Consider the following 17,474-nt stretch of genomic DNA (forward strand, 5'->3'; position numbering starts at 1 on the left):
ACGGCTCATATATTTACACGATATTGAACTTTGTTGATTGAGCCATTAAAGACTTTGTTCGATTACTTCGAAAATATCGCTCTTTTTCAAAGAACAGTAAAACTTATGATGATTAACTTTGACGGAACATATTGTATATTTTCACACTAGTTACGAGTTATATTTATTATAAAATTGAAGGAATGATTAAGCGTGTACCTTCCACGCAACGCGCCGGTGTTACAAAAAAACAATTAAAAACAACTCAAAGACGGAGAAGTCAACGAACTCGCCGATATGAGAACTTATAAAACTAATTTGGAATCACCAGAAACGATCATTTATTAAGTTCAAGTGTCCATTATAAAGACCGGACAAGTGACATTCCGAATGCATCCAACAGCATTACTATTCGCAAAGCATATAACGCACTGACCTTGAATGAAGATGACGGTTTTTTAACACAGGCGAGACCAATCCAGATAGAGCCACAAAAGTTATTATATATATTTAATAATTAGAGCACATGCCACAGAAAATCCACAGGTAAAATTCGAAAGCTCGTAACGTAACTCGCGCAAACTGAGCGCACGTCTAACCGTAACGACGCGCTGAGTACGACTGAGGAGGATCGAGGTATGGAGGTCCGTTTGGTCGGAGGTCGGAGGCGATTGGCTGAGGACGGCGAAACGGGATGCGGCAGCGAGATGCGCGCATCGTTCCCGGCTTCCGTTCGTCGCGTTTGATAAAATTCGCATTGGAAAAACTTGAGTAATTGCCGCCGCGTCTACTTTAATTTCTTTCGCAAAGTTAGATTAATTGTCATAACGTAATACAACGATTTAATTTAAATATTTTCTTTTCATTTCGCTAACAACAGCTATGTATACTTATTATCTCGATACTCTGAAATCCATTACCACACTTGTAATAATTGCTACTTGAATAATATGATTCATCTAATATATTATTCACTTGAGAGTGTATTTTTTGAATGAGTATTTCCTTAAATATAATTTACTGGGTAATGACCCATTCTCTTTAAGCTTAAATTATTAATTAGAATTATTTATTTAAAGTTGATTGTTATATAACATTCGTTTATTATCGATTAGGTAGATGCATTACTTTCGTTATTTATATTCAATTACTCGATAAATGCGTTTTTGGTTCAAATCCGAATAATAATTATTCTGTACAATAAAACCCTTTTTTTAAATTGTCATTGATTTTATTTTTTGTTTATTATTTATTCCGGGTATTTATTCCAGTTATGTTTATTCCAGGTCAAACAAAACGTAATTTAATGATGAATGAGATGAGCTACTAGATCATTGGTAGAGTTATTAGCTGTTACTTGAGTGACCTCTTATAATATTATTTTTAGACGGTCTATATGTTACAAATTCAAGAATGGCTTGTTTATGAATGTCTTAAGAGTTTGATTCTGTGTTTTTGTTATATGTGTGTGTGTGCGTGTGTGTGTTCCTGGGGGTTTCTTTCATTTTTCATATGTATACCAATGTACAAACAAATGATGATTGTACAAACAAATTATGATGATGATAATATTTAATGCAAATCAATTTGACAAGAATTTTAAATGAAATTTCAACTATAATAGAAATATATAATAGTCTCAGAGGGCTTTATATGAACAGTAGTTGATGTGAGGAGTTGTAAGTTCGTACACCATAATCTTCTCGAAGAACAGAGCAAAACTAAACATAACAAATAAAATACAATTGTACGTAAGAAAACGAAACAAACAAATTTGTATTGAAAAAAAACAGGTTTAAAATATTTTAAAAATACGGGACATTTTGGAATTTTTTTTTTTTTACGGAACGTCATATATCGACTGTAATATTATTCATAAAAGAACAAAATAATATTACTTATATTCCTTATACAAAGATATATTTTTAACGGTAGAATTATTATATTATACTTATTTGAGACGCTTAATATATTTTATAGTATCTAATTAGATACAGTATTAATGATTGTGCTGTTGCATGTTTTTTGTAATGTATAAAACTTAAATACATTTTTTATGTTATATATGAATGTATATTAAATATAAATGGTTATATAAGGATGTATCGATTCACGATATAATACTTAATTAATAACCCATAATTTCTTCTAAAATTAAGAAAGAGATTAATTCGACTTATAAAAAGTTTATTTTTATAAAATAATAACTGACTGAAATATCAACATCGACTTGCTACGACTTGTTATCAAATGAAATTTATGATTTCATTTTGAGTCAATTGACATATAATCCTTGACATTTACGATGTTACTTATAAGCGTTGCTTAGCGGCTGTTTATTTAAACACTGATTTCTCTTTCTATCATTATTAATTTCATATTCGAAAAAAGAAGACACAGCATTATTTAAGTAGTCACCCGCTTAAAAACGTTGTTTATAAGTAAGGCTGTTAACTTTCAGTGCTGCTGTAACTTTATAGCTTGACAAGTAAAGACTATTCTGCGAATGTCTAACCGGCCAACTTAGATTGCGCTTATTGTACTCGTAATCGATATAGTAGAACAACAAACTTGACACTTGACACAGTGCCATGTTAATAAAAACGTTAATTCTGATATTTGAACAAAAATTGCTTCATTATCATCAATAATAAGGGAAATACGGTATAAAAAGATCATGCAATAAGTGTTTGTAAGTGCAAACTTACTATACCAACTGCATACTTTACAAAGTTGTGATCCCATTAAGTTAACGACATCGACTAACAGACTAAGCACTTCGACATTCAGACCAGCGATGCAACTAGTAAAGGACGGACGTAATAGCGTTTACTTTCTTGTAACATAACGAGTATAAAAATATACTTAACACAAGTAGTCTGCCTCTCAAGAGTAAGTCGAATCTTCATTTGACAAACGTGCCATTTGATTTGAACTATATATACCGCCAGTTTGGAATGTGAAAGTAAAACCACCTAGATTTTTCTATTAATTTATGTACCTATTTACGTGTATTATATTGTCGCTTATGTCAAATAGTTTTTAAAAATTGACATTGACAGAATGCTTTTATTTTATTTCATTTATGAAAGAAAATGTTATTTAAACATTAAATGTAAGATTTTTATATAAATATATTCAATACCATTTAATACTTGTACCGTGTACCTTACAGCTCCCAAAAAAGGCGTTTTAAAAAATGTATGAGAAGACGTCTCTATGTTTTTTATTAACTGTAGAAGAGTCTGGCTGCATATTAGCGGAGATCGCTCGGCGCATTGTCGAAACATATCTAATGTTTAATGGAATATGTTTATGTATCAACGAAAAAGTCTGCAATTTTCGAATCAATAAAAATAAATCAGCCGACCTAGAAATGCAAGTGCGCTAGAACGCACGGATCCGTTTTATCAAGTGCTCACTTCCCTTATCGCCGGTTCGCCACTCGCTACGATTTGTTTTTGAATGCATACGTTTTATTGTAGCTCGATAAAACTCGATGAAATTTACCGAGATAATTTAAGGCTTATACAAGAAATTGCTTCTATACGCTTGCAATCGCCATAAACATTGCGCATCTACATTGTTGTCATATAACGTGTTCCGTATACGTAAGGCTCTATAACAGGCAGCGTCTAAAATATTTTAACAAACAGACTATCCGAATATAGTACGTACGTTAGAACGTTCGTTATTGATTCAGATTAAGTCGTAGTGCCACATCTCAGTCTACGCGGACGAAAATTAAGACATCAAAAATAATAAAACTTATATTAAATTTTCGTACCTCTTAAAAGTATTAATTGCAAATTTATATGTACACTATTATTACGATCTCATTCGAAAACATCTTGATAGTAACAATACGTACATTCAACAACTTCCGATTGCAGTGTTGCATACGATAAGCTATCAGCAGGTCAGTTAGGGGTTCATTATCATGCCTTATTTACACTGTAAATTGACTTAGGTCGGCGACCGACGTTTTTTCCTGCAGTGTTTGCTTAGGAATGGAAGTGGTTGAAAATACACTCATTAAATTCGGTAAAATACGGTTTCTGACAAAGTATACGTGGAGTGCAAATAAACTCTAGGCTATTTGCTATCGTAAAATCATTATTATTATTAATCATTAATCGAAATAACATAAACAAATTAATAATGTCAGTGACAAAAAACAATAAAAATTAAAAACAAGGACAAATTTTAAACTAGAATCATATTAATACAAAACTACTCTCAATATGAACTAACTCCATGCAAGTTTTTAATTAAACGAAACAATTTTATTACTAAATCCGTAACGAGTCCCATTATGTATAGATAGTGTTGCTACTGTACACATAACTGTTCAAATCTAGCAATTAGGTGGCACTCAGTCGATCGCAGTCTTCTCCCATTGCGGTTAATTTTGTTCAATTAGAGAATTTCACGTAACCTCTCGACTGACTCGATTAAAATTAAATCTCATGACTCAAATTTTGGTAACATCCTCAGACTATAATTGTTTTGGTGATATAAATCTAAATTGATATATTAACATCAAAACAATGGTTTTAGTGTGATTGGTGTTACAACTTTTAATTAGTTTTTTTAATTATTTTTACTCTTTTTAAACGTCACTGCGGTTAATTGCCTTCAATTAGAGCAATTTCAGTTAAACCTTTAAGCTTCCTCGTTTAGAGTTAAATCTAGTTGACACATTTTTCAATTTAAAGTTGTACACGATTATTCTCGTTAAATTTTCGCTTCATTAGACTATTTCTTTTCAAAATTATATGTATGGGTACTTGTTTTTATATTTCGACAAAGCATCATAATTGTGATTAAGCGGCGAGATGCTGACAACATTATTGCCTGCCTTATTCTACGTTCACAATTTATCCTATTATCTATACTAATATGATAAATGCAAAAGTAATCTTGTCTGTCGGTTACGCTTTCACGGCTAAACCACTGAACTGATTTTAATGAAATTTGGTATATAACAAGCTTGAACCAAACACTTGCAACGATACGCCGGCGAAGCCGTAGGCAAAAAATAGTTACTTATAATTTTATGTGTATATTTTCAAAAAGTTAATACTAACGTTTTAATAAACACAAAATTTATAAAAGCTTATGTTATCATATGAAATGAAAAATATTTTTATCTATATTAGTTATTTTGTGCATACTAATGTTTATCTACAGTAATTACTGATAAGATTGACAGTACAATTGTAACACGTCAACAACGCTCTGGGATTTATCGTAAAATATAGTTGTGTTAGGAATTAAATATCAATGTCGAAATCAAATTATTATTTTTCAAGTCGACTCTCAGAAATACTTTTGATCGTCATTTTACAGGATTAAATTGAATGTAAAATAACTGGCGGTTCGGAATGTAGATTCTTTCGGGAAGAACAGACAAGACACTTAGCAAGTAGTTTTTTTGTTTTGTTTCAAATTAAATACATAAGTAAAATAAATTAAAATAAAATAGCCTTCATTTCCAAACCCACTTTCTAAATTAAACATTGTTTTACTTTCATCGTCAAATTATACAATACTAATAATAGATGTTTTTTTTATAAGTCGATCAAATAAGAGTCAATAGCTTAATTGTCATAAAATCAAAAGATTTATGTATAACTATGTATAAGTGGTTTATGTATAAATTTTAAGCATTTTTTTTTTTAGAAAATTTGTTAGGGTCATTTGGACGTCCAATGTTGGACATAGGCCTCCAAATTCCAATCCATGAAACGTCTTTCCATTTTTATCTGTCACTCGCTGTCTGCTGTAGGTATATATATATATTCATTTACATAGTAAATATTTCCACTTGGCGCTGTTGTTCGTATTTTATCTCCATTAGTCATTATTTTTGTTTACGTTTGTACTCATATGTTAACCTACCAGCCTGCTTCCCTGTTTTCTAATCATGTGTTGGATTTCATATGGAGGTTTTTCCGATACAAATAAGGTCAAGCCTCACTTTTCTATCAGGAAATGTTTAGAAATCTATTATGCTTTCAGTAACATAGGATTTTACTATAAAGCAAAACCGTTTTTCCAGCCTTATCACCTATGTACATCCATAAATATTTTTCTTGTTGTATAATGTGCCCCCCTTCTAATTTCGCCTCCAATATCCCGATTACGTCCCGGTTAAGTTTATCCAAAGAAAAGTCTAATTCTGTCAAACGAGAGGTTGATTTCAGGGATCTAACGTTGAATGTACAAACGTGTATTTTAGATTTTATTGGTGTGGTCATCTATTATTTGGAGCAATTTCACTTTATTGTTTTGCTTTTCTTTATAAACTGTTGACATAGAGGATTATAAGATTTATCTTCCACGGCGACCACCCGAATAGGAAGAAATTAAGTCCACAGTTAACTATATATAATCATATTAACAAATATACACTAACATAAATATATAACAAATATACACTAATATATATATATATATATTTATTATCGTTTGGGAAACAATGAATACGAACTTCAATCTCGTATATCAAGTTTTATAATCAAAGTCTCTAGTTTAAATGAGGATTAAATTTATAAATAGGTAAATGTAAATGTTCTATTATTATATATTTAAGGTAATTATAAGCAAATTCTAAAAACCTGTATTAAGTATAAGAAAGTTGATGAAATCTAAGCATCTTATTAATCAAAAAGGCAAAATAGACAATGAAAATTATTTTACTTAAGACGAAATAAATAACCAGTTTAAATAAATACTCATAGAGCTTATAAAGTAAATAACAAGATCATTACTAGACTTCAAATAAGAGAGAAAAATATCTCTATAAAAATAATTACAAATTAACTGACGAAAAACATTTGTTTCATGAAACAAGGTTATAGATAAGGATTTAAAAAATTGCTTTTAATGAAACCTTCGGAATAAAATCCTTTAAGGATACCTTCGGTATCATTACCTAAATATTTCACCCAGCCAAAACAATGTGGTTCATAGTATAATATGCTATATCCTAAAAGCGAGTTTTTACTGCTACCACTCACATTATTAAAGTAAGCAAACGTGGTTGAATTGCAAAGTAAAGAAAAATTTTAGTATCAAGAAACATGATCTAATCATCGTTTTCCTAAACGAGTTAAGAAAATCAAAACGATAAAAGCGTACAAACAATTTGCTAAGTAGAAAAAACAATACAGTCAAATCAATCTAATAAAGCCGAGAAAAAGCGAACTCCAAGTATCACCCAATATTCGATGGAAAAAAGAGAAAGAAAAAAAAATTGAAAAGAAAAAAAAGAAAGAGACAAACAAACAATTTGTGTAAAGTTAACAACAGAATGCTGTAAACAATAAAAGTTTTGGAAGAACTTCGCGCTTATTCGAAAGGGTTTGAAGGTAATGAATAATATTGATAAATTATTCAGAACGCAATCGCATTATATTCGAGTCAGTAATGAAATTTTATGGCTGTAACCGTAAACTTTTCGTTCGTTTCGTCGATTTATGGATTATTATGTTTTGTTTAAAAACTAATTAAAAATTGCTTGTGATGAATTATAACACAATGAAACATAAGACATTTATCGGATTTTTAATCAAAAGTTTAATCCTTACTCGTTTTATAAAACATATTTACAAGTTAAAACTAATTTGAATATAAATTTGTACCTTCTATGTGAGCTACTAACGCAAACAGTATACTATATCAATTATGATTTTATCTGAAAATGGAGTCACTGCGGCATGTCACATAATAAAGGTAGGCGCCTCATTGTTGCCTCTAACGCGACCCTTTAAATCAAGAGGCAATTGTCCCCATTGGCACCTAACGACATTTAGGAATAACCCTATCGCTCCCACTTCGGCATCTTTACGCCTAACCTTTGAACAAAAGAAAATTAGGGGCGCTCATGTACAAAGAGGGTACGTGCAATGTTGACAAGGCTAAAAAATGTAATCGTAGCTATAATATGTTAGTGCCTTATTCCTAACAAATAATCTATACAGTAGCATGTGAATTTTACTTTAGTAATTTTGCTATCCTTATCCAATATTCGACTGATCTTTAAAATCTTATAACCTTGTAAAATAGCAATGTTATTATAAATAAGGAAAGCGATAGAAATTTATTAGAAATTAATTTTCTCTTATGATATTCGATATTCTGCATAGCAATAAAAGTTAATGAAAGTGCAAGATCATAATTGAATTCAACTCGAATAGTCGTTTTTTTTTCAATTCTAATAATATCATACTGAGCCGATATCCAATCGCTTTTTATCGCAGAAAAAGTCAAAGAATCAAGGGACTAAATTGGATTCTCGACGAAAACAACGATTTTTGTTTGAGAAGACATTCGAAATGAATTTAGAAACGAGTAATTATATCGCTTAAAGTACTCCAGGCAAACGAGGCCTTCAATCTTAAAATAAATGGAAAACATTTTTTATAAGGCTTCGATTGTGAATCAAGTATAAATCTTGTAAAAACATAACGTTACGTTGTATATAATACGGACACTATTGAAATAAAATTACTCAAGTACTCCACTAAGAACACAAAAAAAACCGGACATCATAATGAAGCTAACAACGTTGCTTAAGCAAATACAAATATATTTCGTATTCCACCCTACAAATCACCTATATGTATTTTCTTATCTCTGGTAGAAATATTGTTAATGAACTGCGACCGAAAACCGTTAAAACGCACAAAAGCAAAATAATTCCACTCGGACACGGCTCGGTTGAACGTTAGCTTTGTCAATTAAAATGGTAATAATAATTATGTAACGTTCCCTTGATATCTAATGTAATTTGAATGGATATTATCAAAAAAGGGAACATATTCACATATGATAATATATATTACCTTGGAGGAACGCCTAAATAGAAGATATATATTTGAAACTGTTCTGTTCTCTAACTAGCTTTTAACAGCGTAACTATGACGTCACTAAACATTTAATATATATATTTAAACAAAATACTGCAACATATTTAAAACATTATAGATAGATCTTCCTGTAATATTTGCGTTATCTCATAACAAATATTGTTAAGGTTGTATAGGCTGTTGGAACCTCACGTCACGAAATAGGTTGGTCACAAATCATAATACAGGACAGTGAAAATAGAGTAGCATCCCATGTGCCCATGGGGAATGAAGTGGATACTAGATATTAGCCCAACTTTATTGCGATAACACAAGGCGAGAAGAAATCAGTAAATGAAAATTAGAACGTAATTTCGCGATTCTTTATAAATACATACCTATATATTATATAGTTTCTGTGCATTTCAAAGATTAGACAATTTTTATATTTTTAATTTAATATTTTTAATTTATTTGTTAATCAAAACATTAAAATATATTGTGTCAAATATGTACATGTAATAAATTAACTTAATTGTAGACAGCTATGTCTTAAGGTACGCCTTCAGAATTACGGTCATAAGGCTTTAAGTGGATGTACTTTGTTATAATATCGTAGCATTTTGTAATATAATGTACATTCATTTTTCTTACCTAAATGGTAAATTTATAAGAAACTTCCATAAGGATATTTTACACAGTCGTATATGGCTTTTTTTATTGCGGTTGTGTGATAGGTGTTATTTATTTTTTTGACTTTATTATTAGACACGAATATTGTCGAACTAAATAAGATGATGCAGTAGATAAATGAGTCGATTTTTACAATTTTTATATATTTGGGACAGTAAATGACTCCACTCCATCTGATGATAAGTGGTAGCAGAGTCCAAACGCGAGGACGGCCAGTACAATCGGATTACATTACTGAAGATTGCTTGTAATTATCCAATAATTGAAATATAGTTAAGGTCAATTTTATGAGAGCACTGTATGTAATGCCAAAATGATACATTTATTTACTAATAAGAAGACAGAGGCGTAATGGATAACGCTCTAGATCCTTATTTCCTAATTGGATCCTGAGCGAAGGTAGACTTTTCTCAGTGGTATATTTATAGACTGCTGCTTTAACTCAATTCGCTTAAACGTTGATATGATATTTATAATATGATTTGTAATATTAAGTCTCCGTTGAACAAGATACCAGATTATAAAGTACTTTCTAGACATGTGGAATCAGATACCATAATATTGAATTCGATTACAGTCCATCCATCAGCGTATGATAGGAATGAATCCTTTATAAAAAGACACGGCTATTCGTAGATAAATTTTAAAGATATATTTATATACAATAAAACATATTGGTAGATATCGCTTTACCATCAGGTTGTGTGCGCACGATTGGCTGTGCACGGCAATGCATTGTGCATTTAGTGTTTTCACACATAAAAGCAAGTCTCAACCTTAAATGTATTATGTACAATTTGTGAAAGGAAATAAATTATTAGTATATAATAATAGTCCTCCTACGTAGATGACCATGATTGTTCAATATAAATATATTTATTTTATAAGACTATAAAAGTGTCTGTTGTTGACTGTTTTCAAAGTACAAGTTTTATCCATTTTAGCAAAATAAAAAAATATAACAGTATCACTTTACTATTTTATAATATTTAAAACAAATTTAAATACGCGAGACTTAAAGTTAACTATATATAAAGAAGGGTTTGTAGCATTTTAAATTCGAGTACAACTTTTGAATAAGTGCACATCATTTACCATTTTATCCAATATCCTGTCAATCACGCCATTGGGCTTATGATGACATTCATTAAATTAAACTTATAAATGAAAAATAATAATGTCATGCTTACTTGTTATTTCTTTGTCATCAGAACTGAATCGAAATTTAAAATTTCAACTGCGTATCATAAGAGGAAGCGATTCTATTTCAGCTTGTAAGTTTTAAAAAGCTTGTAAAAAAGTAAGTCGGTAAATATCCCACTGTTGGGCTAAGGCCCTTTTGAAGAGAATGTTTGGAGCTTATGCCACCACGCTGCTACAGTGCGGGTCGGTTATGTTTCTACACATGTGGCAGATTTAAGTTCGACACATGCAAATTTCCTCACGGAGACGTGGGCTTTGCGGCAGGTCGAAAAAAGGAAGATCGATGCTCTGGAGATGTGGTGCTGGCGACGAATGCTAAGCTAAGTTTCGTAATATACTGCAAACAATTCTTCGGAAGCATAAAAATATTCCCTATAATACTAAGTTTGTATCTAACAAACGCAAAAGTGATAGGTTTTGCCGGACCATTCCATTTAAATCAGCAATAGCAAGTCACCAATACAATTATTTGAGCTTAATTCTATATAATAGGATAAATAAGAAGAACAAATTTTCTCACTTACGACTTACCAGTGTAAAATTCAAATGACCAACTGGCTTCTCAATTTGGGCTATGATGAGACTGAATTATTACTAAAACGATCAATATAACATTGACCTAACCTATTTTTCCTTCCTACCCCATCCCTTCCCTATAGTATATATATTTAGATGTATATATGTATATATTATATTTTGTTAAATTAAATGATATTTGATTGTTATGTTCGCAATGAACAAATAATAAATAAATGTGCTGTCGAATTGGAGGGCGTTAGTAGCTACGACACAGTATTATACTATTGTAGTTACTATTGTATATATTGTTTAAGATATGTATAATTTGTTCTAAATAAATAAATAAATAAATAAATAAATAGAGCGCCAGGCAAGGTGGATGGCACCAGACCATGTGGCAGGACGCCCATGCGATGGATCGACCAAATAAAAACAACTGTTTGCATGAATGCACTAGGCTCACCACTAATGACACATGGCGAAGGCTGGTGAGGCGAATAACATATGTGCCGAACAATTCGTAATACTACATGGCGGCCACGACAGCTCTAACAAGAGTGTCACGACGAAGAAGACGAAGAGACCAACGAGGGAGTATAGTTTATAATATTATTAATAGGATATACTTAATCAGGTACTGTTAGTTTAAAAGCATACATTTATAGCCTGCGGAATATATTATATAATTTTTATAATACATCATTATAATTATTTAATACCCATGGTCATATAATATTATGATTCATTAATTACTCGTAGTTTATAGCCGGCGAGACCGGTGGAAGGAAGTGCTTGGTATTTGTCTGTGTACGTATGTGTACGTATGTCTACCTTATTTTATTACATATTATAGCAGTAATAACGTTTGACTACAACAAAGCAAATGTTTGGATAATTTCAGATTTTACGTGTTTATTTATTACCGGGCCGGTAACCCGAAGCGACTACATACGGGTTTACCAAAATAATAATAAAATCGTTTTTACAAAATAAGTTCTTTAATACTCGTAGTATTATGTTACTATGGTTATGATCCGTAATCCGTAACAGCCTGTGAATGTCCCACTGCTGGGCTAAAGGCCTCCTCTCCTCTTTTTGAGGAGAAGGTTTGGAGCTTATTCCACCACGCTGCTCCAATGCGGGTTGGTAGAATTCACATGTGGCAATTTCAGTGAAATTAGACACATGCAGGTTTCCTCACGATGTTTTATAAATAACGATGAATTATAATCACAAATTAAGCACATGAAAATTCAGTGGTGCTTGCCCGGGTTTGAACCCACGATCATCGGTTAAGATTCACGCGTTCTTACCACTGGGCCATCTCGGCTTTTTTGTGGTTGGTTATGGTTATGATACTTACATATAATATATGTTTAGGTATTGTTGTTTAGCGGTAGAACATCTGATAAATGGCTGGTGCCTACCCAGGTGCCTACCTTGTAAAAACTATATAATATATGTATAAAATATCTAATTTAGATCAACTGATGATATTCTAAGATAATTTTTTTTTTAGTAAATTTTTTAACTAATCATTTATAAAGGATGTTGTCGCCGTGATTTGGTATTTACAAATAGTGTAATCAATGATAATCCCACATCAATCGATCTCTCTTGTCATTACGAGTGAGCAGTTATTCCGCTATTTTGTGATATAAATTCTCCCAATATATTGTTTGGCTCTAATAATTTTGTAAGCAGTCCTCAAGTCAAGGTTGATAATATTCTCCGATTACCGATAACTATTTATAATCTTATGTTTTACGATATACAATACATCAATGTTATATAGATGAAAAATAAAATACTGTCGTCATGTCGTTTGCCCTTTCGGGATACGAACGCGCGAATTGATAATACAAATCAATATATTATTAGCTATAAAATTTATAAATTTATTTAACAATGGAAATCGTTAGCACTTCGACGTATTCATTAACAAACTAGTGGTCACCCGCGGCTTCGCCCGCATTTTAAGTAAGGGGGAGATGTTGGTGTTGGGAGGGGGGTTGTTATAAAAAAATATTATATAGCCTTCTTCGGGGTTCAAAATGCTTCATACCAAATTTCAACAAAATCATTATAAGGTTCCGCTCTCTGAACCTTATAATGATTTTGTTGAAATTTCTCTCTCACCCGTGAAAGCTTAACAGACAGAAAAAATTACTTTTGCAATTATAATATTAGTATAGATTAGCATTACGTTTTTGCTTTCAACGTTTTCGTTCTGGAAATTTCGACCTTCAGAACCAACTCCGTGGATGATCGGAGACCAAAGTGGAAAATGAAGAATTAAAGGTTATTGTGGAAGCGGATCCATCACAAAGCACTTCAGAGATAGCTGCAGGCTTCGGGGTAAGTGATAAAACTGTATTAATCCACTTGAAGCAAAAAAAATTGAACGATGGGTACCTCATGAATTGAGTGAATCGAACTTGCACACACGCGTCGACTGCCGTGTTACTTTGCTTAACCGACACAATGATGAAGGGATTTTAAATCGAATCATTACTTGTGATGAAAAGTGGATACTGTACGATAATCGGAAGCGCTCGTCGCAATGGCTGAACCCTGGAGACCCAGCCAAATCCTGCCCTAAACGAAAATTGGCTCAGAAAAAGTTACTTGTGAGTGTTTGGTGGACTAGCGCCGGTGTCGTTCACTACAGATTTCTAAAATCTGGCCAAACGATTACGGCAGATATCTATTGTTAAACTGCAAACCATGAAGGAAGAACTAGCTGCTAAACAACCGATATTGGTCAACCGCTATAGGCCACTGCTGCTTCACGACAACGCAAGACTGCACAACAAACAACCACTAAGTTAGGTAAGCTACAATTGGAATGTGTGCGACATCCACCGTACTCCCTGGACCTTGCTCCAACAGATTACCTTTTTTTCCGGAATTTGGACAACTTCTTACAAGGAAAAAAATTCAACTCCGACGCGGCAGTCCGGTTTGGACCTTTCCAAAAGAGTCTCTAATTCTCGCCCCCATGGTTTTTATAGAAAAGGGATCAATGAACTACCTATGAGATGGCAAAAGCGCATAGATAACAACGGTGCATACTTTGATTAATTAAATATATTTTACAAAAAAAAAATGACTTTATATTCCTTCCGTACAAAACGCCAATTTTATATGTAAGGACCTAATATTATAGTTAAATATCAGCAAATAAATATATATACATTACTATATATACAAAAAATTAGTAAATCCTTATCTTTTAAATGCGTGCATAAATATTTGTGTACAATCATTACGAATCATTATTTTAGTCAATAAATTATCAACAATATAAAAAGCGCTTTCATCGCTATATTACTTATTGATTATACGATCTTCTATAAAATCAATATTTCAATGTTGAGAATCCTAATACGTTACACGCGCTCTTAGCTTGAGTATAATAATATTGTCTCTTTGTCTGCGGTCGTTTGTCTCTGTACACGCTTCTCTTCTATTGAAAATTAATTTCAATATGTACATAGTGGTACAATAACTATACACTATATATTATATATTAAATAATATATTGAAAAAACACAATTACTTTTTTTCATGTTATCCATTAATTTGCTTATAATATTAAAACATAAGCTAAATATCGTGCCTGTATGTTTTAAAACGAACGTAAAATCTACTATTTTCTTATACAGAATTAAAAACAATAAATGTAAAATATTTTTAACTCAAGTGGTTAAAGTTTCGTATACCAGCTAATCCTCTACAAGGTAGTTCACGAAATTCGAGTCCAATAACTAGGAACTTCGTAAACGGAAACACACCTGTTTACCGCTCCATTCATTACAACTTATACTGTCTTGCACACGGAACAATAACTATTAGAAATGATGAAACGATTTTAACGTATAAATTTAATCGGTACAGTTTCCATCAATCAAATGTTATGACTTCATATTTGCAAAATATCATCTTTACCTAAGTGGAAAATCAGAATAACGCTCAACTATATCTTTTTTTTTGTTTGTATTTACCTAATATTTAAATATTGTATATTGTTGTTATTTAATTTGGCATGTCAGGAAACGGTGGGATGTTTGTATAATATTCAAGGCGACAAATGAATTAAAGAAAGAAATGGAAAATGAAAGAGAAGGGCGTCACAATAAGACAATATCCTTTAAATTGCCAAAGATCAGATGACCATGGGATTTAATTTGTTGTTATTATCTCTTGTCCATAATTACATTTCCTGTCTCTTTCCTTTCACTATTACATTCATCCAAAACATATCATTATAATATTTATCCATATTATTTGTCTTGAATGCGATGTGGGAGATTCGTTAGTAATAATAAAATAATAGGCTATAATTATCATCAGTTGGTGATGGCAGCATTTTATCAGACAGATGAAAGTAGTACTGGTGGTAGGGCTTTGTGCAAGCTCGTCTGGGTAGGTACCACCCACTCATCAGATATTCTACCGCAAAACAGCAATACTTGATATTGTTGTGTTCCGGTTTGAAGGGTGAGTGAGCCAGTGTAATTACAGGCACAAGGGACATAAAATCTTAGTTCCCAAGGTTGGTGGCGCATTGGCTATAAGCGATGGTTGACATTTCTTACAATGCCAATGTCTAAGGGCGTTTGGTGACCACTTACCGTCAGGTGGCCCATATACTCGTCCACCTTCCTATTCTATAAAAAAAAAAAAAAAAGTTTCCTCAGAAAGTCTTCGAACGAGCATCGTTGAGATGAATTATAAACACAATTTCTTCATATTAAATCGGTGAAACCTTGCCCGGGACAAGAAAATCTTCGGTTAAAATTTAGCCATTGGGCAATTCTTAAAATAAAAGTACATTTTATACTTCGAAACTAGTTCATATATAAAGGCGTGAAAAAAAATTAATTGTTAAAATCAAGATTAAACAGTCCGAAAAATATATTTTAAAGTTGAAGCAATGACGTTTAACGTGAATGAAACCGCGCGACGCAGCTAATGATTTAATAAATGATATGTAATAAAGCCCTATTTTTATCCGCGTGAAACCAGGAAAGATAGCTAGCTAGTAATAATAATAATAAATAATTGAAATGAACAGATGAATCAACATTTTGACACACAAGTGCCATATTCACCACAGTGTAGTTCTTAGGTCGAATACAAGGAACACATAAATTCACCGTTGGTAATACAAGCCGGGATTACATAACTTCATTAGATTCAAACTTCTGGATAGTACGAAACTAGAGAGACACAGGAATAGAAACATCGCTTCCAGATTAGATTTGCGTGGTTACGCTGCACGTACAAAGTTTATTTAAGTTAAATTTGCTTTGTGAAATTGACAATATACCGCATATCTTTTGTGCAAATTGTTTGTTAAGTAACTAACAGAGAGTCTCATTTATCTAGTAGATAATTTATAAGGCTGCGGATCTCAAGGTCTAGAGCTCAAATCCTTTGTAGGACCAAGAAAACTGTATGATTTTCTGTCAAGCTATTCTCACTAACAGCCCAGAGCTTAGAAATTCGTAAAATATATTATCCTACAGGCAAAAAACTAAGTAAAATTATTTATTTTACATAGTGAAAGTTTTGCTAGAATTTATAATTAAAAAAAAAGAATTAATCAATATGAAGTAAAATAAATAAAAACAGGTTTTCGTTAATAAAATAAATAGGTATATTATTCTTATTATTATAAAGATATATATCTACGAAGTATATATTATACGGGTCACGCGCGCACACGGGAGAAGACGGCAGCTGCGGAAAAAGGGCATGATGGAATAATAGAGCGTTAAGCCGTTTGCCGTAAAGGCTTGCAATCTGTCTTAGCCCATGGCATGTCAATAGCCAATATTTTATATGAATAAATTAGCTATCAAAAATTAAAAAATATTTTACAGCTGCAAACTTTAACACTTTTACGTTATTACACACACACATGTAGTAGCTTTGTCCAGGGAAAGATAGTAAATACGTATTTTACATTGATTCATTTACAGTGTAGACTAAACATCCCTAAAAGTGTAAATATTTATCAATGTTAAAAACTATATTCCATTTTTTAACCTGTTAAATATAATTCCATATCAAACGAATGTTCTATTGAATGAATCTATTATTACTCTAGCAAAACTACAATAGACTAAATATTGATTATCTGCAAGATCAAAATTATACACACACTTATACACAGACAAACGACAATACCTTAGATCATTACTTACAAGCTATGTT

General features: G+C 31.8%; 1 protein-coding gene across 8 annotated transcripts in view; it reads right to left on the bottom strand.

Annotated features, from left to right (window-relative positions):
* The window catches only part of LOC126773790 (putative polypeptide N-acetylgalactosaminyltransferase 9), a 186,807-nt gene that overhangs the window by 141,935 nt on the left and 27,398 nt on the right, over window positions 1–17,474 (bottom strand). For 7 of the 8 annotated variants that reach the window (XM_050494960.1, XM_050494959.1, XM_050494962.1 and 4 more), the window contains exon 1: window positions 416–587. The exons of the other annotated variant lie outside the window; for it this stretch is intronic. The gene's annotated coding sequence lies outside the window, so the exon portion shown is untranslated. Of the gene's footprint in view, window positions 1–415; window positions 588–17,474 lie in introns of those variants that run through there. 8 annotated transcript variants of the gene reach the window in all.

The sequence above is a fragment of the Nymphalis io genome, chromosome 15 (genome assembly GCF_905147045.1).
Source record: "Nymphalis io chromosome 15, ilAglIoxx1.1, whole genome shotgun sequence".
NCBI lineage: Eukaryota > Metazoa > Arthropoda > Insecta > Lepidoptera > Nymphalidae > Nymphalis > Nymphalis io.